Source organism: Marmota flaviventris, chromosome 1 (assembly GCF_047511675.1).
Source record: "Marmota flaviventris isolate mMarFla1 chromosome 1, mMarFla1.hap1, whole genome shotgun sequence".
NCBI classification, from domain to species: domain Eukaryota; kingdom Metazoa; phylum Chordata; class Mammalia; order Rodentia; family Sciuridae; genus Marmota; species Marmota flaviventris.
Window position 1 is genome coordinate 9,475,947 of NC_092498.1, and position 24,166 is coordinate 9,500,112.

Consider the following 24,166-nt stretch of genomic DNA (forward strand, 5'->3'; position numbering starts at 1 on the left):
TGAATATTTGAGGTTGAACTTGTACAATTGGAACAGATTATTCTACATATCTTAATTGGCCTTGTCAGTGTTGTATTTCGCAGATATATTATGAAGTGTCCTTTATAGATGCCACTGGGACTTCAACTAATAGTCTTCCAGCTGGGTAACATTGATTCTTTAACCTCTTTATGGTGTAATTATGTGCTCATTTTCTCCTGAGCAAATGTCTTCATAATTCCTCAATTAGATCTTATTAGTACATGTCAAAGTCTAATTGGCTGAGGGTTGATCAATTTACCACGAACTCTTCTGCTAAAATCACCAGGAAAAAAAAAAAAAAGTAACTAATTCCTTTTCTTTCATGTAAAGGTTTTAACTTTTAGTAAATTATAAATGAAACAAAAACCAATCATACACAACTCTCAAATACATTTTGCCTTAAGAAGTTCAGAGTTCAAAGAATGTAAGTACTTTAGTTCTTAAAATGAGATCTAATCTTACATTAGACCCCTGATTTTGTGAGAGGAAAGAGAAACAGGCAGTATATATCACCTCAGGGAAAGAATCCACTGACTCTTTTTACCATATTTCTAGAAAAATAATTTGAAACATTGAATAAAATTAAACATCTTTTGGTAAAATAGGATGACCAATTGGTAATAGTAAGAATATAAGAATATTTATTAGACAGTGACTCTAACTTAGAACCAAAAGACTCAATTTTTAGTGATATTCTTAATATTAACCACTATAGCTTCACACAAAAAAAAGTGACAGAAAATACCGAATAATGCTTAGTGCTAAGAGGCATTACAATCTGGGGTGAGTTCAGCTACTAACAGGCAGAAATGATAGAAAAATATTCAGCGGCTTTTCCAATGTACGATATATCAACATAATACATATCATTGTTTAAGTAAGGAATTCAAAGGATGGCCAAATAATTTATTCTATGAGAACTCTCATAAAAAATCATTTTATAAATCATTACACATACATCATTCATTTAACAATGTTTATATGGCTAATGTTTTCTTTTGGCTCTGATAGAATAACTCTCTAAACAACTACAAAACTGACAAAATATATTTTTTATAAAATAACACTGTTCTTAAGGACAGGACCACAGGGAGGGCAGGACCCTGATCCACGAGTGAAGATCAATGAGGCAAAGCCACCAGGCTCCTTGCATTTGGCACGGTGCACTTTCCAGATCACGGTACAGGGAAGCAGATCCCAGAGTATAGCAGTGTCATGAAAATAGAAACAGACCAGAATTCAACACTGATGAGGAAGCTGGAAATTGCAGGACAGAGTCCAAGAGAGTGGACAGCTGTTTTGGGAAAGAGAGTTAGAACACTGCATAGGGATCATGGAAGTCTGTGAAGTCAAGTTTCTGAATCAATATTTTGCTGTGTGTTTGCAGACTAAGACACCACAGGACTAGCTTATAGGAGCTGTGAAATGAACCACTAAAGGTTGCATGGGGCTAGAAAATTTGATGTCAAACTATATAGAGGGAGAGGCCTTAGCAAACATCCAGTCGTTCAGTAGACATTCCTGAAAGGTCATGCCTTGAAGCAGGGATAACAGAGTCTTAGAACAAGGGCTACTCTGGATATACCCTAACAAAGGTTACTGGAAAAGGTGATTCTGATTCACAAAGAAGTTAACTTCTTCCATAAACAATTCTACACTCCATCAAGCAAGGTCATGAAAGTTTAGAAACTACACAACGTTGCAACCATAATACCCAGTGTAAAATTAGAACATACACACACACACACACACACACACACACAATGCTAGACCTGTGCAAAAGCAGAAAAATATGATTCATAACCAGAGGAAAACCAATAAAGGAAATGTATTCCAAAATAACAGAAATGTGAAATTAGCAGATTAAGACATTAAGGTTATAGATTGGTTTATAAATAGCTATATACAGCTGTACATGGTGGTGCATAGCTATAATACCAGTGGTTTGGGAGACTGAAGCAGGAGAATCACAAATTCAAAGTCAGTCTCAGCAACTTAGAGAGACCCTGAATAACTTAGTGAGATCCTGTCTCAAAATAAAAAATTTTAAAAAAAGGTGGGAATGTTGCTCAGTGGTCAAGTGCCCCTGAATTCAATCCCTAGTACCACACAAAAACTATATAAATATATTTATTTGTGTGTATTTGTATTTTTGTATATATTTGTATTTATATATACATATATAGATATTTGTATTATATATATGTTTGCATTATATATATATATTTGTATTTTATATATTTGCTTACAAATGTAATTTATCTATTTGATGACACAATGGCTAAAATATATAAATTCAAATATCTGAGAAGTTCATTGAATTCTAAGCAGGATAAACACCAAGAAAAACCACCAATTCATTTCATAACCATTTGCTGAAAGTAAAATGTCAAAGAGAAAAACTAACATCATCAAAGGGCAATAACTTCTCAGAAGAAACAATGTGAGCCAGAAAATAAGGAAGCCATATCTCTGACATGATAAAAAGGAAAAAAATAAATTTGTAGCTTCAGGGAAATTTTTACCATATTAAAGCTCATATTTTCATGAAGAAATGAATGTTGAATATCAGTAAAGATAAAATAGAAGTAATGGTTAAAAGATCAGTAAATATAAAATACTTGTTCGAGATTTTAATTTTTTAAAAAACTATTGAGAGTTTAAAGCAAAATAGTAACACTGAATTCGAGGGTTTATAACAGAAAGAGTAGTGAAATGTGCAACTACAGTCATACAAAGGATAGGAGGTAGAACTCCGAATACACGGCACCTAGCTTCTCACATCTCGCGTTAAGTGACATTATTTGGAAATCTAAATCAAGGACCAGACAACTTTTTATGTAAAAGTTTGAAAAACTGAACATTTTAGGCTATGAAGGCTGTGCCATCTCTATTAGAAGTACCAAATTCTGTCAGTCAATGTGACTGTGTTCCAGTAAAAATTGTTAATAAAACTCATGCTGGTGGTTAGACAGGGGGCTATAAATTGTCAACCCCTGCTCAAGACCAATCTCCCCCTGAAAAATAAAATATGTGCTTTTCACTATATCTAAATAATACTTCAAAACTTTCAGAAAAGATTTATATATAGTATGTGCCTAAACAGCATATGTGTTATCTGTAGGGTGTGTGTAGACTATGTGATAACTACTATCTCAACTGGTCTCATATCTCCAATGCATAGTTTTACTGGAATGATCTTTCTAAAATGCTAATCTGATCCTATTTCATCCCTGCTCATTACCTTTTCACTGACCTTCATTGCCTGTGGAAACAAGCTCCCTGCAAATTCATACACAGGAGACACTCCTGGAATAAACTCTATCCATCTACCCTTCTCTTTCCAATCAGCCTGGTAAATAATTAGTGAGCTGTCTGTGTGTTCCCTTGAAATATTACCCAGGGATTTCCTGGAAAAGGAATGAGAACTGTACCCATGTTTATAACCCTTCCTGGTGTTATAAGTGTCATGACCGGCCGGCCTGGGGCCATCAAGGACCAGCACCCTGCTTCAACTTGTGGCCATTCTGCAGTTCATTCTGAGTCTCAGAGCTTCCTGTGGGCTTCCTTCATTGAGACTGTATTGTACCTAACTTCTTCCTCTATTCTCAGCTTCATTCCTTTCTCTTCCTTACCTTTGCATCCCCAAAGTGCTCCCTGACTAATTTCCTACATGCTATCTCCATCTCAAAATTTGTGTCCTGGGGAATCTAGTTGACAAAACCACTGGGAAGCCACTTTCTACATAGCCTGCTCACCAGCAAGAGTTACTTGTCCTTGCTTTGACATTTGTGTGTTATTTACATAACTAACTTTTGTCCTGTTGTAATACCTAATATGTTTTATAGTCGTTTTTCATCCACATGCCTATTTTCTAGAATTCTGTAAAATTTTGGAGGGGTCTCAGATCAATTTTGGCGATATCAATATACTCAGCCACCATGAGATGATGAATATATCTTCTAACTTATTAGATATGCAGTTCTAAAGCTTGAAAAATTTGTCCTCAATGGTGTATAAATTTTTATGTACACATGACTAAAAGAAATAGGATAATTTGGTCAATGAAGTCAGCAAATAATTAATACAATCAGAAAAAAGGTGGAAATGTGTCCTAGTGTTTGTGGGTAAAACTTAGAATTCTTTTCCTAAGTGTCATGCTAAAGAATACTCCAAAATAAATTTTCTTACATTACCCACATTTTGCTGCACTATGATTTTTCGGTGAGTAGGCAATTAACATATGGCTACTTAATCCCATTTATCTCATTACTTTTAGCAGCAAAGAATTTACTGTCGACTTTAAAGGAGGCAAAAATCTAAAGGCAGGGGAAGTGCAAATAAAAGCTTATTTTTAGTAGCAGTTTATGTGGAGAAAATAGTGATTAACTTTAAGGGGAGGGCAAAAGTCAGGTTTGCAAGAGGAACATGGTGGAAAGATCAATGAAAAGTTTCCTCTTTCTCTTTGATCTATCAAGCATGTAATTTGGGGAAGTTGATTACTTTGTTCATTTGGCTTGTGGTAACTTCTATTGATCCAAGGATTAAGAATGATACCTCTTATATTACAAAAAAGTCTGGAAAAAGGTACGTAAAAGGGTGGAAGTATCTACCAGCATAGAATAGGGTGTTTAGGAGGACTTGATTTTCCTATGCCCAAGTGGCCGGAGTGCATACTGGGACACTCAAAGAAACTGAGTGGATATTGAAAAGGAAGGAAAGGATTTAGAGATATTGACAGTGAATAGTCGTGAACCACTAGAAGACCTAAGAACTCTCACCTAGCAACAAAAAAACAAAAACTATCCAGCAAATAATGAGTAAATTGTTGGAATAACTTGAAAGATGTGTACTTATTGCAAGACTATTTCCTGAGTAATAAGAATTACTCCCTCTCTCTTTCCCTCTCCTCTCCTATTTTTCCCTTCCACTGTTTTTCTCTCTCACAGACAGGCAGTTCTCTGTGTGTGTGTGCGTGTGTGTGTGTGTGTGTGTGTGTGTGAGAGAGAGAGAGAGAGAGAGAGAGAGAGAGAGAATGTAAAAGATACAAGGAGTTGGTGTTCTAGGTGCTCATTCTATGATGGATCCTTGAGAGAGAAAATACAACGGAGAACCTGGAGCAAAGGGTGTGAGTTCTCTGAATGGATTCAGTCAGTGCTCTGAACTCACAGGACAGTTACTTTCCCTTTGCTTTCTGTAACTCAGTATCTCTGAGAGCAAAGAAGAGCTCAGTGGGTGGTTCCAGAGAAGGCATGGAGCTCCTTTCTTAGTGATAAATGGCTCCTGAATAAACACGCCACACAAGCTGACAGTTGTAAGGCCACCAGAGACTGTAAGGCTGGATTCTAATTTAGAAGAAAACAGTGAAAACAATTTCAATTAAGGAGAGAGCTACCTTTAATAACTGGCTGAGAAATATGTATCAGATGAAAACAATAAATTGAAAAGGAGACTCCAGGCAAGATAGCATTATGAGTTCAGGCTTTGAGGTCTCCTTCTGTTCCAAATACACAATATTTTTAGATAAGACAGATAAAAAGAAAATTGAAAAGACATAGGCCAGGATCAGAAATAAGATAAGCATCTCCATGCACAAGAAATGCAACCAAAATGCAGACAACAGGAAGGTTTGAGGCTGAGTTGAGAGCTGAAAACATCAGCGGCAACTGGACCCTTGGTGCTTAGGAAATATTGGTGAATGTGTTACCTGTGTGTGTCTGCAACAGGACGCCTGTGTTAGGGCTAGAGACCAAGATTGGCTAAAGTCTAATTTGCTTTTGAAATGAGAATGGAAAAAAAAATAACTGTTCATTCTCTTGGATATGTGACTTCTACAAGACTGTACAAAGAGGTGAGAAAACAGGCCATGTGTACTTAGACAAGCCTTTGGCTTGTCACTAGACCTAGAACTCCCTAATGACTCAGAGGCCAAGGCACAGGGCCAGCAATGCAGAAATGGCTTTAGACAGGGTTTCCTGGGACATTGATTAGAGAACGTTAGAGAGAAGGGAGAAAAGATGACGAGAAGTAGAAAGAGAAGGTGAGGGACAGTGACCATGAAAGGGTGTGCATGGGTTGGGGGTAGGGAGGGGCATGTGCACTCAAAGTCACAATCACAAGAAAGAAAATGAATGCCACAAAGTCAAGAGTTCAATACAAATTAACTTCAATGCAATGAGGACCATTGGGAACAAATCCATTTTAACTTCTCGGAAAAACTATAAAAGAAGTAATACATGCCATTAAAGCAGTGACAATTATGATACAGAAAGTGAAGAAATAAAGCATTTACAAATGGTAACATGAACCAAAAAGTCATTTTTGTCATAAAGAATGTATTCATTGATAGGGAAAAACTCATCAGAGGTAAATCTACCCATTTTAATTGTACAGAGAATAAAAATTTTTAAAGAAATCATGATAGAATATTTTTTTTCCCGAAAAATCCTGAATACAAAAAGAGCCACCATCCCATGAGTTGAGAAGAGAGCTGAAAAGAGCACGTAGTGAGAGCACTTTATGATGGGTGTCATGATGTGTAAATGGAAGACTGGTCTGAAAGCATACGACTGATGAAGTGTGACATTTAAAAAAAAAACAAAGTGTAAGCATCCTAGTTGAGAATTATCTCACTGTTAAAGAAAAATAATAGGCACCTTGGGAAGTGCTAAAGGGACTTGCTAATGAGCTCAGGTTTTGAGCTCAGATTTTATTTACAGCAGGACATAAACACCTGCAAGGATCTATGAAAAGTTGGATAAATAGCCTCAGCCATGTGCAGACACTTTTTGATCAGAGTAGCCATTGAAGGGAGCCATACCCATTAATTAACATCTGTCCTCAGCAAGAATTAAGCAGCACCACAGTCATTCCTAAAAAAATGGATAAATTAATGCTTTTATAAAATCACACCGAAACAAAAGAGCATGACAGCTATTTTTGAAGCAACAGAGAAGAAAGATATCGTATCATCTGATAGGATGAAACGGCGGGAAGACAGAGCTATTTCTCCCATTCCGTCCTTCTCCAAGGATAACGGTTCTCAGAGCATTCTGGGAGCAGCAGAGCTGAGCATGAGGCTTCATCTCCTGAGATGAGTTGGGACCTAGTAAGAAATGGAGCTGTGTTGACATTTTGGAAACATTCAAATTCAGATTATATCCCAAAGGACTGACATTATTCATAAAAGGTAATCTTACTTCCTTTGAATATTTATCAAAGCTGCTGCCAGAAATTCAGAGACAGGCACAACATCAACAAGAGCCACAGAACAGGGGGAAAAACATCAATGTTAAAAGGGAGAGAATTGGAAAATTTAAAATGTATAGAAAACATCTTCTTTAAATTCTTGGGTGTGCATTGTGAATACTTAGAATAGAAGAGAGATGGAGGTCTGGTGATAGTGGAGGTGGTATTGGTGGGTTACAAAGATTTCCCTTTAAAATCAAGTTCTTATTTAATAGAACACAATACATTCCAAAGATGCATCTCCAACTTTAATTACAGCAGAGCATTTGGCAAAATTTCTGATAAGTAATAAAATGGCAAAATGTGGCCTGGGAGATAACAGCTTTAGGTAGATTCAAAAATGGCTAATAATCATGCCCCAAATATGTTGATTAATGGCCATGTCAACTTGAAGAGAGCTCCCTAATGATGTGCCACAGGATTTCACCCTGTATACTGTCAGTTTTAATATTTTTATTATTTAAGGCATGAAGACATGCTTATGAAATTTGTCAATTATATAAAACTGGTAAAGAGACCTAATAAGATAATTAACTGAACCATGATGTAAAATGTTTTTGACTGTCTGGAAATCTGAGCACATCCCAGAACAATTTGTCTTAATATAAATAATAAACTAAGATACCCATTCCTGATTCTATGCTAAAAGATATATAATGTTTAGAAATAATTATGTAAATTTAATTTACTCTATGGATAATCTGATCTTGAAATTATGGCATCTAACTATATTTCTATGCTTGCTGTATAAGATCAAAAATATTTTCGTACATTATGTAATCTTCACATCCATCTCCCCCTCCCCTTGTCCTCAGTGAATTGGCCCAAAGATTTATCCATATGGTTGCTGCATCCCTCACTGTGGTGCTCTTGGGAGAAGATAAAAACTTTAGGAGGTGAGGTCACTGGTCCCTGAAGTGCATTCCTGTCTCAGGCCCCTTTCCCTCTCTCTCTCTCTCTGCTTCCTGGCCACCAAGGTGAGTTGCTTTGCCTTGCCACACTTGCCTGCCATGATGATTCTTTGCCACAGACCCAGAATCAATGGAACCAAGTGGCCATAGACTGAAACCTTGAAACCAAGTAGCTACAGTGAGTTTTTCCTTCTCTAAGTTGATTTTCTTAGGTATTTTGTCAGAGTGATGGCAAGCTGACTTACTACACATATTTTGTTGATTCTAAGATATATTCTGAAACTATCATTAGTGAAGACAGAAGGGTCATTAGTGCAATGATAGATAAATAGATCAAATAAGCAAAATACGGATTTCTGAAACAAACTACATATATGCATGTGTGTATCAGCACTTGAGGTATGACAGAAGTCATATTTCCAATAATGCATTCAGGGTGAATTCCATATCCACACAGGAAGAAAGGAAATGTTGTACACAACAGTTAAAACTCACATTAAAAATATGCAGATCAAGTTATAAGAGATGTGTTGTGGTTTAAATATGAGATGTCCCCGGAAAGCTCATGTGAGAGATAATGCAAGAAAGTTTAGATGTGAGCCAGGTGGGGTGGCACATGCATGTAATTCGAGAGACTTGGGAGGCTTACAAAGTTGAGAAGCAGGAGAATTGCAAAGTTGAGACTAGTGTCAGCAAATTAGCCCTAAGCAACTTAGTGAGACCCTGTCTTAAAAAAATAAAAAGGCCAGGGATATGACTTGGTTAAGTGCCCCTGGGTTCAATCCCCACTACCAAAAAAGAAAAAGAAAGTTTAGAGGTGCTAAAATGATTGGCTTATGAGAATTTCAACCTAATGAATGCATTTATCTATTTGAATATATTAGCTGGTAACTATAGGCAGGATGGGTGTGGTTAGAGGAGGAGGTTCACTGTGGACATGCCTTCTGGAGTTATATTTTGTCCCTGGTGAGTGAAAGCTCTCTCTCTGTTTCCTGACTGCCATGTCCTGAGCTGCTTTCCTCCACCATATTCTTCTGCCATGATGTTCTGCCTTATCTCAGGCACAGATCAATGGAGTTGGCCATCTATGGACTGGTGACCTCTTAAACTATGATCACAAATAAACATTTTCTCCTATAAAATTGTTATTGTAGGATCTTTTGGTCACAGACACACACACACACACACACACACACACACACACACACACAGGTCGAATAAAATAAGGTGAATCATTTAACTGTCTAGCAAATGACATAGATAAATGAAATCACTTTTGTGGTTGAAAAAATTTCTTAAACAGGCTCAAAAAGCACGAATTATAAAAGAAAGTATGGATAAAGTACATTATATTAAAAAATAGAAACTACTGATTCTGAAAATGAATTAATAAATTTGTGAGATTGCTAACCTTGGATTTGGGTAAAATATTCCTAAACATATAACCAACAAAATGCTCAGATCCCAAACATGAAGTCCTACTAAACAATCAGAAACATTTAGGCAATTCAATAAAGAATGAACACAATACTTTAACAGGAAATCCACAAGAAAAAGGGACTATAATCTATAAAATGTATAGTGACAGGATGGACCTCATGGGATTGACCTTTTGAAGGATAATTGAAAAGCTCAGAATGTTCAAGAGGAAATCCCAGAATGAGGAGGAACTAAATCTCATGATATTGCTCTCAAAAGACCAGAGATGTTTAAGTTTTATAAGTGAAAATCAGGGAGAGACTTCATTTCTATCTTCTATATTCAAAGGATTAGTGATAAAAGGATAAAATTATTTTTTAAATAATAAAGCAATAAATATACACATTCCAAAAGTATACATGCTTTTGTGTATATAGATTATTTAGCTTTATTTCACATTTGTAAAATTAATGTTTTCCATAAATAATGTTTAAAAATTACTTCTTGATTCAATATTGTCAGTTTCATTTGTCTGTCTATAAAGTATTCATTGTACTCAAATGGTTTCCATTTTTTTAACCTGACCAAAGATTAAACTGAAAACTGAGCTCTTTTCTCAAATTTGAAACTAACACTTTTCAGCAAGAAAAAGAAAATTATTAAATACAATCTATTCCTTTCAGGGCTCAGCTTACCACAATAAAAGAATTTTCAGGAGATCTCTTGACAATACTGGTAATATCCTGATGTAACTTACATAATTAAGATAAGTAAATTTCTTGCAATTCAGTAAAATTAGAGAAGCCATTTGTCAATCTGAGGCCTATGTTTATAAGCTCACCTCTTCACAGGCAAAGCACTGAGTCTCAGTTGTAAGAAACAGACTTACAGAAATACAAATTTGTTTTCAGAAATTTGAAAAAGATAGACGCATTTATGAATTTCACAAGTCGATTACATTTTAAAATCTTTGATTTGTTTCTTAAAATGTCAAATATTACCTCAAGATTATGTTTTAGGAGACCAAAAATTGGAACCAGTACAGACTTCCATTGTTGCATAAAACTACATGGAGTTTTCATGGCAGCAAAAACTCCGAATCTCAGGTAAATCTGATCTACTTCCTGTCCTGCATCATAGCCACAGAAATCAGCACAGATTCAGAGCCTGGATCAGTGAGACAGCAAATATACTCTAATTTTAACATTATTTTACATACATTATCTACATTCATCTTACATTAGTCTTGTATACCTGTATACAATGTAAAAATGATGTGATTAATGTAATAATGTATGACAATTAAGTTTAAAAATCTTGACTCTGCAATTTTAAAGTTTATTTACCAAACACTATAAGTAATTTCTAGTCTTATTTTGAAAAATGTCCTTGACAATAACATGACTAAGGGAAATACACTATTTGTGTGTATTACCGTAGGTGATGGTTTTAGAAAAGGAAGCTATAGGCTGCCATATATTAATGTGATATTGAAGAAAAAAATATTAAATTAGATATAACTAATAATAAAATGGATTACAACTAAAGTAGCAAGCTCCTTATTACTGTAGATATTCAAGTTACAGCTAGAAAATCAGAATTAATTTAGAAGTAGAAATTTATGTTAGATAAAAGACTGAACTAAATGTCTTTCACTTCATATAGAAAGAACATTGAAATGCAAACTATAATGATAAAACCATTAGCAATAGTATCAAATGGTTTTTATTTTTTAATGCTTATTATACAGGTTTCGGTTGATCTATTTTATTAATATGGGGATATTATTTACACTATTGCTGAGTAATACTTGACTACATATAATTTTTACTGTTAATGAGTTAGGTCATTTCATTTTTACAGTGAATAATTCCTCTGGTTCATTCATTCAGCAAATATTTATATTTATGGAGCACTTCTATATGTTAGCTATTGAGGTTACTTTTTTTTTTTAGAATTTTTCAATTTTTACTACAGTTTTTAAAACAAACTTGAATATCTAGTTTGTTCATTTGGAGAATGTACAAAAATATTCTTTATTTAATAAAGGTTTTGTCACATGGGAAATCAGATGTTTCATATATGTTTAGTGTTCACAGAAAGTGTTCTGTATATAATAATAAAAATTAGTGTTAATATTACAGCCAAGTGGAAGTCACTGAGAGATGCTTCCCATTTGCAAGTGTGCAAGCCTGCTGTGAGGTTCTGCCTGTGTGAGTCTCCTGGAGGAGCTCCACACGGCTCCCTCCAGCATCCCTTTGTTCAGTGCTCTTCTAGCTGTGGTCAAGGACAAAGCCTTCATTAGTGGGTACAAGCATGAATGTTCCCAAGAAACTAAAAGCTGTGTGAGCAGGAAGTCAGTTTTACATGTGCAAATCTACTTCTTTACATTGTATTTTTGTAATTTGGGGGCTGTGTTCCTAGTAAAGTCTGAAGAATTTTGGAAATGACATAGTTAATTAGAAATAATTTTCCATTCACTGGCATTGTCCAGAAAATGACATCATTCTCTTCTCGGGTAGTTTTTGTACCTAGTTTAACAAAGAGAATTGTAAATACATTCTTATTCATTCAGCTCCCCCCAAATATTACTTGACAGAGTGCAGAAAGTAAATTTATGGGATAAAAAGGGATTCAGAGCTCTACCATACAGCAGTCATTTTTAGGTGATCAAATAAATTGGCCTCTATTTGGAATACTGGAGGAAGGAAATCATTGCAGAAATCAGTTAAAGAGTAAACCCTAAACAAGGGGGTAAGTAAGGAATCATCAAATTTTTTGAAGTCTAGGACTGGTCTTTATTCCTCATGAATAACCACTGCTACGTTGCTATCCTTGGCATAACAGGTACTCAATAAATATCTTTTAAAGGAATAAATATAAGAAGCAATGAAGTACAAAATGAAATGATGAATAAATCAAATGATAAATGAATATTAGTCTGGCAGTAAGATCTCTGAAACACGATGTGAGAATCCCTGGGCCCAGTTGCCTGGTGCAAAGAAAGCACATGAAAGACAGATTAGACTATAATAAAAAGTAATCCCTTAGTCACCCTTCTTGTTCTCATGGTATCTTCAGTAGAGAAATATTAGGAGCTTTTCTGGGGATGCCTATTATATTTATTCTAGATATTTGTCTTGTCTTAATATATATTAGGTGGACATTCTCATTGAAGAATGTTTCTGTGGTCATTATTTAAATTCTTTTGGTTGTCTGCATAAATTCAATCTTTTAAAAATTAAGCTGTAGCCATTATCTTTGAGAAGTCCTTGGGCTATATCAAAATTCTGATACACTAAATGGACAAAACTAGTAAAAGAGCACTTTTTCAGTTCAGTTTTAACAAGCTCCGCTTGATCTACAGCTGTTACTCAGGTGTTACCACGTCCTTAACTGGGAAACTTCTCACAATCACTTCCTTTGCTTGCCGCAAAGCATCAGCCCACATAGGTCAGCAAAAAGACCGGGCAGGTATTCTGAAGGGCTGGGATTTACTCAGTTATTCCAAGTTATTCTAAGAGGGATAGGGCATGGCCAGGAGAAATGGCTGAGCAGATACACAAATAAAAGTGAAAATCAATCCCAAGAATTCAGATTTAATTCAGTACAGTAGGTGAATTTCAAAACAGATTGTCATGTACATTGTCAAAATCTAGTCTCCATCTAGTGTTTTGTACAGAATGTTTCTTGTCATTAATTCCCTCACTTAATAAACAAAAGGGTCAGAAGACCATTTACAAAATGGAAATGTTCTAACTTGTAACTAAATATAGTTTATTGTTTATTAACAAAATAATTAGAGATGCAGATAACATCTCTATGCCATCTGCCTCAGGGACTCCTTTACTGAAGCCTCATTATTTTCTGGGGCACAGTTTCTGCTCTAAAAGAAATCACTAGAAGAAATGTCAGAGAGCAAAAAGAAATGCATATATTCTTTGTTCAATTAAAAAAATATTTTATGGTACATGGAATAACATGTTAGTGGCACATTAACATAACATATGCAAAACAGTATATATAGATGTGTATGCAATATATACATAAATGGAATCAACTGATACATGCAGATTTTATATAAACTAAATATACAATGATTCATGCGATGATATAAAGGTACTAGTGGCCTATGCAATGATATAAGGAAAATGTATATGCAATGAATTATAAGTAAGATCTATCCTTCATGAAAGGAGAGAAAGATGAGGGCTTTTTCCAGTGAAATATCATGATAATTGAGACAGATGTTTCTACTGACTTGAAGTAGGTGGAAAATTGCTTTGTATCTTCAAGTTTTATACTTGTACTCGGTCTATGATATACTAATTTTCAATGCTTGAAAACATAGATCATAAAAACTTTCTCTGCTTTAGTTCCATTTTTCTTTTTTTAGGAAAAAATACGAAGAGGATTATTCTCAAGATCAATACGGTTAAATATAGTAAACACATCCTCTCAGATCTAACTCAAATGGCTTTTACGAGTACTGTGATCTGCCCCATAATTCACGCACAGTGAATGACTCCCTCCTCTTGGGTCAGCACTTTCTACACACATTATTTATTTCAATCTTGACGCCAGCTCCTGGGTGGTGAGCATTGTATCCTTCCCCAGTTCATTTTAATAATCCATGAATGGCACATAATAGCTCTTTCAATAAACATCTATTCTAACTACAGAATCTGTTTTAGTGAAGAGGGCATTTGTATACTGGCAAGATAAAACGACTTCATCAAAAACATTGTGGGTGTATTTGGATACAAATAGAAAATATTTATAGTACTCCCACCTGCCTAGGCTCTGAAAGTGTAGGGAAACAACACCAGAAAACAGTGATAAAGGCAGATGGAACTTGTAAACACAGTCATCCCTCAGTATCCACAGGAGATGGATTCCACGACCCACTCTGGAAACAATTTGTGGATGCTCTTGTCCCTTACTTAAAAGAGCACCATTTTTATATGTAACTGATATAACCCCCGTATATATTTCTTATGGTTTAGATATGAGATGTCCCCTAAATGCTCATGTATGAGGCAATGCAAGAAAGCCTACAAGTGAAATCATTGAGTTAAGAGAGTCTTAACCTAATCACTGCATTATAACCCTGATAGGGATTAACTGGCTATTAACTGCAGGCAGAAGGGTGTAGCTGGAGGACGTGTGTCACTGGGGGTAAACCTTTGAGGTATGCAGTGTGTGTCTCTCTGCTTCCTGGTGCCCATGTTCTGAGCCATTTTTCTTCTGCTTTGGTGTTCTGACACATGTTGGGCTCAGAGCATAGAGCCAGTTGTCGATGAACTGAGACTTCTGAAACTATGAGCCCCAAATAAACATTTCCATCTCTAAAATTTTTCTTGTTGGGTCTTTTAGTCACAGCAGTTAAAAAGTTGTCTAAAACCATATTTTAGATCCTCTTTAGACTGCCTACAATACCAAATACAATGTAAAGTTGTATGGATGGTTGTTATACTGCATTGCCTAAGGGATAGGGACAAGAAAATAGTCTTCCCATGTGTAATACAGACACAATTTTTTTCCTATTTTAAGTTTGTGGTGGTTGAATTCCTGGATGTAGAACCCATAGATATGGAGGCTGATGGTGCAGTTGCTTTTAGGGAAATCCTCTATTAAATGACATATAATGATATCTTCATACATACAGTGGAGTCATCAATTCTCCTCACCAAGATTTTCTTGAATAGTTTCTTCTATAATGTGAGACTGAACTGGCTGATCTTGCATTGTGTCAGGATAGAATTTTAGAGATGAAAGTCCCATTAAAACAAAGCAAGATAGGCTCCACATTCTCTGCACACTTTAATAGAGCCAACATCTTTTGCATTCATGAAAAATTTCCCACATCTTTGTAACTACCATGTCACTAATTTTGATTCTTAAACTATAATTTTATTTATAACCTGAGATTAAGATAACATATTATAGTAGAAAGCATGTTAGACTAGAATTGGGATGAAACTGGTTTTTAACCTACTTGTAAATCTAAGTGTTATGACATTATGGAATATGGGATCCAACTAATTAAGCCTCAATATTTTGATTTGGCCATGATAAAAATTAAAAGAAAACATATGCTATCATTGTATTTGATGAGGAACCTTGCAATAAGAAGACACATTATCATTAAAATTAATACTTTGATGAGTAGTGCTCTCACTATTTTGTTAACATCTAATTCACAAAAAATCTCATTAATAAATATTTAAATCCCATGACTGTAGGAACAAAACATTGAGTCAGAGGCAGGTTGAACAAATATCTAATTAAGTTTAAAAATATTTTTTTCTATTTTACCCATTTTACTTGATGTTTAATGACATATAATGAAGGAGCAAGAAATTAAAATATTCACTTGATAAATAAGTGGTTTTTGTTTAAATCCTCAAGAATTTAATCTTTGTAATAACCACAGGGCTTATAAAATATATTTGTTATAGGAAGTCAAACTTCCACCAAGTAAGCTGTGAATGGATACCAGCCCTATACTAAGTCATTTAGGACCATGAAAAAGCAAAAAGATATTGAATAGCAATCCCAAAGCAAACAAAAACAAGCCAATCAGGTGAATAAAAGCCATCCTTGGAATAAATAATTAATCACTACAAAAAAAGAGAAAAACAATAAAAAATGTTGGATTGGCTTAAGGTCCTGTCAGTGAACAGGAAGGGAGACTGTCATGGCCATAGTAAAAGCAGAAAATGAATCAAGGATTCCTTCTAGATGTTTTGACTTGAGAAACCTGGAGTGTGTTGGTGCTAACACTGGGAAGAGATGGAAAAGACAATTAGAGAAGCAGATTTGAAGAAGGAGAACAAGAGTGGTGTGTCAGCCTTAATTGGAGGTGTCTGTAGATATCCAAGGCAAGATTCCAAATTGGTTGTATACATGAACCTGGGTCTCGGAGAAATCAGAGATTTGGAGCCATCAGTTGTTAGGTAGCAAGCAGACACGGGCGGTGAGAAGAGGGAGTTGAGCATTCATTGTGAACACTGAGTTTCATGCTAACTCTGACTCTTCCTTTGAAGCAGCTCACACAGGCCACTCTGAGCCAGCTTGAGTTTAAGAGAGAACAGTAAGCTACAAACCCTTGACCAACAAGCTTGTTATTTCCAGGGTTCTTCTTCCTTCTTAGGGCTGAGGAGTGTAGGTCCAGACTCCTCTGCCAATAAAAAGAACACAAGTTACCCTGTTCCAGGCCAGACTGGATGAAAGAGGGCCTCTGTGACCTTCACAAAGCCTAATGACTGAGGGCCGCCTTTAGGTAGAAGCGTTCGCAGCAGGGACTTACCTGACTGATACCATGCTACTGTCAGTCAACAGCTAACAGACAGTGCTTGGTGCAATTCTCCAGAAACCTCCCCTTCTACCCCATTAAGTCTCAGAAAGAGTGAGTTATTGCTGTCCTCTCTGAGAAGACCCATTCTTTCCCTGGAGTGTCTTTTCCCCTCTTCTTTCCCTTGTAAAAATTTTGCTTCACTTTTACCAAGTCTCATGGTTTCTTGAAATCCTCTCATGCAAAGACACAAGAGCCAAGAATACAATACAACACCATCTCCAGTAAGAAGTTTATAATTGTGTGTGTGTGTGTGTGTGTGTGTGTGTTTCAGTGCTGGGGATTGAACTCAGGGGGCCTGGCACAAACTTGGCAAGTGCTCTACCACTGAGCTACATCCCCATTCCTTTATGAATGGTTTTTACAGACGATATTAAATGAAATGACCTAGTGAGAGATGTGTAGAGAATCCAGGACCCAAGGAACATGCTAATGTTTGATAATGTTTTAGAGGAAAAGGAAAAGGAAGGACAGGTAGGCAGAAAGGGAACCAGGAGAATATGTGGTACCATGATAACTAAGCATAAAAACTTTCCTAGAAGGAGAAAGAGGTCCTTATGTGTTTTGTGATACAATATGATGACACAGTTCACGTGAGTCAAAGTGTAATCATGTCCTTCATCTATTAGCTCCACTTGGTCAAGGTTGGAGTTTTTTTTTTTTTTTTTCCTATTGAAATAACTCTCATGGCTTGTTACCCTTTTTCAGAGGAAAGTAGATTTTTACACAGATATGTTTACTTTTCTACTATATGATTATTCAATAAACTGAAACAAGGAACATCTAAATTTTCATAAGTAAAGAAAAGGCAAGAAACTTGGGAAAAAACAATTACATATACTGTTTTGTAGCATTAGTAAAATTAATAATAGTGATTAAATATTGATAATAATGATGATTTTTCAAGTGATTTCAGAGCAAAATATGAAACTGAAAATATACTAAGTAATCACAGATAAAATTATAAATAATGTGACTCAGGATTGTTTCAGAGTAAAATCTGAATTCTTTACTAATTCTATTTATTATTTTAAAAAATTTTCTCCATTAATAATGTTAGATACTTTATCATTGGTTTTTACTTTATTACTGTTAACCAATGAAACTAAATATTTTGCACACTGAGTATAAAACCATGAATCAAAAAGTCTCCATATAATCTTATCTATTCTTTTATTTATTTCTTAATGTTTTTCTTGTCTCATTTTGTGATCTTTTGAAATAACAAAGATGCTAAATTTTAGTCAGATTTCCATAAATAACTAATGACCACTTATAGCAATAGATGTAAAAGTGATATTTATAAAAATACCAACATTATATATGTTAAAAGAAAAATCTCAGATAGTTTAGGTGACTTGCCTATAGCACCAGAGGGACAGAAATCAGGTGGAATTCTCAGAAGTCTGATCCTAAAGCCCATGCTATCTTTTCCTGTGCAAATGTGTTATATTTTTATAAGTAAATATTAAAAACGAAAAAGTACTTATATATACCGGAATACTATTTTAAATTTTTCTCAAAAGTAATTTTGCTTGGGGCTGAGGTTATTGCTCAGTGGTAGAGTGCTCACCTAGTTCATGAGAGGCCCTGGGTTCTATTCTCAGCACCACATAAAAATAAGTGAAGTAAAAGTATTGTGTCCAACTACAACTAAAAAATAAATATTTTTTTAAAAAAGTAATTTTGCTAAACAGAGAAACAAAATGTTAACAATATGCTAAATGGAGAGGGGAACGTGAAATAGATTGGCCTCCTCAGGAAACTGAAAGTCAGAGGATTCTATGAACTACTTAATAGGCACATCAAATCCTTCTAAAAATTAATGAAGTGTCACTGGTTTAATACTGAAATAAAGGCTAAAAGCAGCATGCACCATTAGAAAATTGTCTCCTGATATTATTTGAATTTAGGGTTTAAGATGAATCATTCCCACCACCCATTAGAGAACTTGCCAGTTCATCAAACTATTAAAACTGTCTGGTACAAGAACGAACAAGGATTTTCAAGTTGATAAAGAACCTGAGAAAAAAAGAGGCGTATTACAAGCAAATGAGGAAACAAAATATGGAAAAGCTCAACCACACTACTACTAATATAAATACCACTAATATTTATTTAGCTCTAAATTTAAATTCTAATTTTTCAAAAATTTTGAATACCAAAGTGACTCAGACAAGAACATATTTTTCATCCATGTGTCACATTCTTTCTCTTATAAGTTTCTGAGACTTTTAATCGATTGCCATCCAATTGAGTTTGATTTTGAATTGTGCATCTTCAGCATTGACATGGTTGGTTCTTCCTCTACATTTACATTCATCTTGGCATCGGAAGCCCTGCCTGGCCTGGCCCTCTTTCTCTAGCTCTGCCATTTCTGTTCATTTTTCTTCCTCCTTTTCATTTTGCAATACTGGTATTTTCAAAATTCCCTTGACCCAAACTGAATAATAATTTTAAAATAGCAGCCAAGATGTCTACCTTTCCCCCTAAAACTTCTGCCATCCCGTATTAGAGACTTTAGTTCAACTTGCATAAACGGTTACCAACAATTCCTATTTAGGTCCTTCTTCATGTCTGCCCCTGCCCATACAATATAAATTCATTTCCCGAATTATATGCCCTTTTATGTAACTTATATAGGATAAGCTCTTCAGCTAATGAGCTGGCACTTGCTGGATTCCTTCTGGAATCCTGGAGTCGAGGTTTCCCACCACGACAGCTGGTGTTAACTCAATTGCCTCTGCGGGTCCCCCTTTGCTTGCTCAGAGTGGAGCCGCAGCAGGGATCTCTGTTTCTTACTTCTCACTCTACCTACGCTGGCTTCTCCCCACAGAAGGCCCACACCTCACTTTGATGTCACACTAGGCTGTCCTTCAGGGCCCAGGTCTGTGGGTCCATCAGACCCACATCTTGGCATGCTTGGTTTTACATGAGTCAGGGGTTTGGGCTTTTCTTCTGCACCCTCACCTAGTCCCAGAAGCTATGACCAGAGAACATGTCTCAGTGTCCATAGCTGTGGGGCAACCACTGGCCCTCATCTGGGTAAGGGACAGGACATGTCCTCCATTGAGAGCACGTCCATGCTACCTGGCTCTCTGCTCCCACCATCTTGTTCTTGAAATGAAAAGTCCTTCCCTCCCACCCTCCTCCCAGCCTGAAGACACGGAGCCACTTCTATGCTCCTCTCTACTTCTTCTCTGTCCCAGGAACACCGTCCTCATAGACAGGTATCTATGATTTTCAGTCTTTAAGCACCATGATTCTCACAGTTCTTGCATCACTACAGAGAACATGCCCATGAGCACCAGGCGTGTGGGATGCTTCACACCCCCCACTCCAGCTAGTCCTCAAAAGGTGTCACAGAAGCAGCACAGGGCTCTTTCCAATATGTGTATAAAACAAAATGAAATTGATAAAATATTTATTGACCTCCTCTCCACATTGTGCCAAAACTAATATATATTTGTATGTGTATGTACATGTGCTTACATATGCAGTGACATGTATTCATATATACATATATGTACACACAACGAGCTTCTAGCTTTGCTTCTAGCAAATTTAAAGATGAAATGAACTGCAGAGCTCCTTTATTCAAATCATGTCATTTTCTCAGTAAATAAAATATGACCTTTACAAAATTTTAGTACATTTCCAATATCACACAGTTATTTGTAGCAAAAAGTTGGATTAAGCAATGAACTACAAATATATGTGTCACTGAGGAGGAGATACATTTTTTTTTTAAAATAATATGCTGCAGGAATAGAAGGGTATTGTATTTATTGCAAATATATTATAATTTCTGTATGAATGAATACATCTATCATTAACTTACATCTTGTACTGAATTCTTGAAACTGTTCATATTCAACAATGAAGTAATGCAGTATTGTGTATTTGCCACTCTTGTCAAAAGATTAATGGCAAGGTAGAATAAAATGGTGCATTCAGCACTAATTTTTGGTGAAAGCATTTGTCATCTTGTAAATATGTTTTCAGAGATTATGAATGCTAGTTACTATGGATTAACTCTAAAGAGTTGGTGACTTCAGTGTAAATTATGGTCAGGGAATTGAAAGATGCATGTTCAAAAGCTAAAAAACAAGTTTTGTTTTTTTTTTTTTTTCCCCAAAAACATGAAGTCAAATAATTTCTTTCAATTTTTCGTGCATTATTTTTCTTTTTTAAAAAAAGTATTATGAATCTCAAGAAACTTTACAATCTTGTCATACTGATAAGTGGATGCATCATTGTAACTTACAAAACAATGGTTTGGGGGAACCAATCTGGTCCTACCAGAAATGTCTGAAAAATTTGACTTGAAGCTGACTAACTTATGCCTTTGTATCATTTATCTATCTAGCCATTGTTACCAGTTCAATGTTAATTTTGTGTTCTGAGTGATTTGTGGTTCTCATGCAGTTTTACACATACATAAGTGTATGTATTCTTCTGTAATAGATATATGAATTACAGAAGAAAATAAATTAACAAGGGAAGAGTTTCTATAGCCAGGCTCCAAATGCTGTCTTATCATGGGACATAAAACTTTGGTATTTAGTTCTTACTCTCTTTTTAGATCTGCTGTTATTTTGACAAACATATTAAGATGCTATGTACATTATGTTAACAATCTTGCATGTAATTTTCTTCATTTGCTTAGTATTTACCTTATGGAAGGCATAAGCAGGTTATTTACTTGATATTGAGATACAGCCCTAAGAAGCAGATAATTATGCCCACTTTAAAGATAGGGAAATGAATGAAGTGAGAGGTCCAGTCATTCTTGCAAAATTTAGAGTTTGGCTAGGAGAGAAACCTAGATACTGAGAATACTTTTACAACAATAAACTAATTTTACCTTAGAAGTAATGAATGAATCCCTAGAAATATACAATGTACCATGATTAAATCATGAGAAAATAGAAAATCTGAACAGATTGGAAACAGTAAGGAGACTGGATTAGAGACCAAACCTGCAGAAAAAAGCAAAACCTAAAATCACATGATATCACTAGTAAGTCTACCAAATATTTAAGAAAGAATGAAAGCCAATTCTTTTAACCGCCCCCACTCTCCACCGCCTACTGGCCCAAAGGAAGAGACAGAAACACTCCAAGCTTAGTTTACAAGGCCAGCATTCACACCAAAGCCAAAGAAGTATGATCAAGAAAAGATTACAAAGTATTTTGAAATAAACATCCTCATTGAAACACTGGACAATTGGATGGGACAGCACATTCAAAGGATCTCCACCATGGTCAAGTGGGATTTTTCCTAGGATGCAAGGCTGGTTCTGCATGAGCAAATCCATAAATGTGAGATATCATCTCAAAATGAGAGATTAAAATTGAATAATTACCTCGATTGTTGTAAGGCATTTGACTCAACTTAACATCCTTTCATGATAAAAGTTATGAAAAATAGGGAGGGAAAAGCTGTAACCCAACAGAGGTAAGTCTGCATGTCACCCATGGCTAACATCACACTCCACCATGAGAAGCTGAGATCATTTCCTCTAAGTCATGGAGAAGACAGAGGGAGCCTTCTTACTAATTCTATCAACACCAGGGTACAGGAAGTCCTAGCTGGAAAAACTAGGCAAAATGAAAAAAAAAAGAAAAGAAAAAGAGATAAAGGACATCCAAACAAGAAAGGAAGGAGGCGATTCTGTTTGTGGAGGACTTGATTGTGTATATAAATAACCCTGCGGACGCCACCAAAAAGCTTTTAGAACTAATAAATCAGTTGAGTAAAGCTGCAGGATGAAAAGTCAGCAGCATCAAATAGCAGCTGAAATTAAGAAAACCATTAAATGTACACTAGTACAGAAAGATGAACATACACGAACGCAGTTAGCGAAGCGACAGATCCATATCCTGAAAACTGGGCTACATTGATGAAAAAAGCTGAGGACACAAATACAAGGAAAATTCCAAAACCTTCTTGAGAAGGAAGAACAAAATTGGGAGTATCACCATTTCCTGATTTCACACCGTATTATAAAAACGACAGCGATCAGAACAGCATGGAATTGGCATGAAATAAACACACCGACAAATGAACACAACAGAGAGCCCAGCTAGAAATGTACGCACATCTAGAAAATAACCTTTGACAACAGGGAGGGAGAGTCTCTTCAACAAACGGTGTTTGAGGAACTGGATTTCCAAATACAAAGTAATGAAACTGGACCTTTATCTTATGCTATGTATAAAAATTAACTCCAAATTTATTAAAGATTTAAATGAAACATCTGAAACTGTACAAGACCAAAAAGATGACACAGAGGAAAAGCTCTTTGACATCGGTCCTCACAATGAGGTATTGACAGGACACTAAACCACGGCAACAAAAGCAAAGCTACATAGCTGGGTCCACATGAACCTAAAACAAACAAACAAAACCAAAAAACAAACAAACAAACAAAAAACTTCTGCAAAACAAAGGAAATAAGAAATAAAACAAACAAACAAAAAGGCTACAAATGGGATGGGAGAAAATATTTTTCCAATCACCTATCTGGTTAGGGTTTAACATCTAAAATATGTAAGAAACCCAATTATAAACACCCACACAGATGCAATATGATTAAAATTGAACAAATGAATTGAATAGACATTTTTTAAAGAAGACATGCAAATGATCAAAAAGTATATGAAAAAGTGACCATCACTCATTATCTGAGAAATGCAAATTCAAACTATCATATTACACCTATTAGAATGGCAATTATCAAAAAGACAAGAGAAAAATTTTGATTGAGTGTGGGAAAGCAGGGAGCCCTTGTACACTATTGATGGGAATGTAAATTGGCATAGTCCTTATGGCTTCTTAAGAATTAAAAGTAGGCTCATCGTGTGATCTAGCAATCATCTCCTAGGTAGGTATTCAAAGAAAATGAAGTCAGTATCTCAAAGACACATCTCTTCCTGCACATGCATTGCAGCACTGTGTACAATAGCCAATACATGGAGACAACCTAAGGTCCATCAAATGAAGAATACATAAAGAAAAAGGGTATATGTTTTCACATGTGTGTGTGTGTGTGTGTGCACATACACACAATGAAATATAACCATAAAAATAAAAGAAATCCTGTCTTTGTAAAAATATACATGAACCTTTTTGAAGCACTTTTGAGTTTAGATTGATAAAACCGTCTTTGTTGAAATATATCTCAGCCACATTTTACACTTTAGTT

General features: G+C 35.5%; 1 protein-coding gene across 1 annotated transcript in view; it reads right to left on the reverse strand.

Moving 5' to 3' along the window:
• The window catches only part of Cntnap2 (contactin associated protein 2), a 1,323,006-nt gene that overhangs the window by 1,267,931 nt on the left and 30,909 nt on the right, over positions 1-24,166 (reverse strand). The window lies entirely within an intron of this gene.